Source organism: Echinops telfairi, unplaced genomic scaffold, assembly GCF_000313985.2.
Source record: "Echinops telfairi isolate 266 unplaced genomic scaffold, ASM31398v2 ScPeMD7_4;HRSCAF=17, whole genome shotgun sequence".
Classification (NCBI taxonomy): Eukaryota; Metazoa; Chordata; class Mammalia; order Afrosoricida; family Tenrecidae; genus Echinops; species Echinops telfairi.
In genome coordinates this window covers 14,731,238-14,732,427 of record NW_022103900.1, presented here as the reverse complement: position 1 = coordinate 14,732,427, position 1,190 = coordinate 14,731,238, and the positions used below count along the sequence as shown (strand labels likewise).

The window sequence follows — 1,190 nt, the reverse complement described above, 5'->3', positions numbered from 1 at the left end:
GCAAAATGTCATCATAGGCATTTTTTGTGCAAACTTGCCGGGAGGAACATAAGAAGCAGCACCCGGATGCCTCTGTCCATTTCTCCGAGTTTTCTAAGAAGGGCTCAGAGAGGTGGAAGACCATGTCTGCGAAAGAGAAGGGGACATTTGAAGGCATGTCTAAGGCGGACAAGGTCCGTTATGAGAGAGAAATGAAAACATAACATTCCCTCCTAAAGGGGAGACAAAAAAGAAGTTCAAGGATCCCAATGTACCCAAGAGGCCTCCTTTGGCCTTTCTCTTGTTTTGCTCTGAGTATCGCCCCCAAATCAAAGGCAAGCACCCTGGCTTATCCATCAGGGACGTTGCGAAGAAGTTAGGAGAGATGTGAAATCACACTGCGGCCGACGACAAGCAGCCTTATGAGAAGAAGGCCGCAAAGCTGGAGGAGAAATATGAAAAGGATATAGCTGCATACCAGGCTAAAGGGAAGCCCGATGCTGCCAAAAAGGGAGTGGTCAAGGCCGAGAAGCAAGAAAAAGAAGGAGGAAGAGGAGGATGAAGATGATGAATAAGTTGGTTCTAGCGCAGTTTTTTTTTCTTCTCTATAAAGCATTTAACCCCCTTGTACACAGCTCACTCCTTTTAAAGAAAACAAATTGAAATATAAGGCTGTGTAATATTTGTTTTTAAACTGTACAGTGTCTTTTTTTGTATAGTGAACACACTACCGAATATGTCTTTAGATAGCCCTGTCTTGGTGGTCTTTTTAATAGCCACTATCCTTGCCTGGTACAGTATGGGGTTGGTAAATTGGCATGGAAATTTAAAGCAGGTCCTTGTTGGTGCATAGCACAAATTAGTTATATATGGGGACAGTAGTTTTTTTGTTTCTTTTTTTTCCTCTTCATTTGTCTATGATGCAGCTTAATATGAAATAATTGTTGTTCTGTTAACTGAATACCATTCTGTAATTGCAAAAACAAAACAAAAAAATTGCAACTGTTTTGTTGACATTCTGAATGCTTCTAAGTAAATACAATTTTTTTTAATTAAAAATAAAGAGTGTAAGGTTGGAGTCTAGGCTGTCAATCTGGAGATAGCCAATGAGATTTCTGTGTGGGGATGACTTTCTCCTGAGAATTCTGGGAAATCTGGTACTTTCTCCTTGGAGGCAGAAGACACCGCTCTCTCTCTGCTACTCCCTGGGA

The 1,190-nt window shown here is 41.3% G+C and overlaps 1 pseudogene; it reads left to right on the top strand.

Annotated features, from left to right (window-relative positions):
- Positions 1-5: 5 nt before the first annotated feature.
- LOC105978738 lies at positions 6-554 on the top strand (annotated as a pseudogene).
- The last annotated feature ends 636 nt before the right edge of the window (positions 555-1,190 follow it).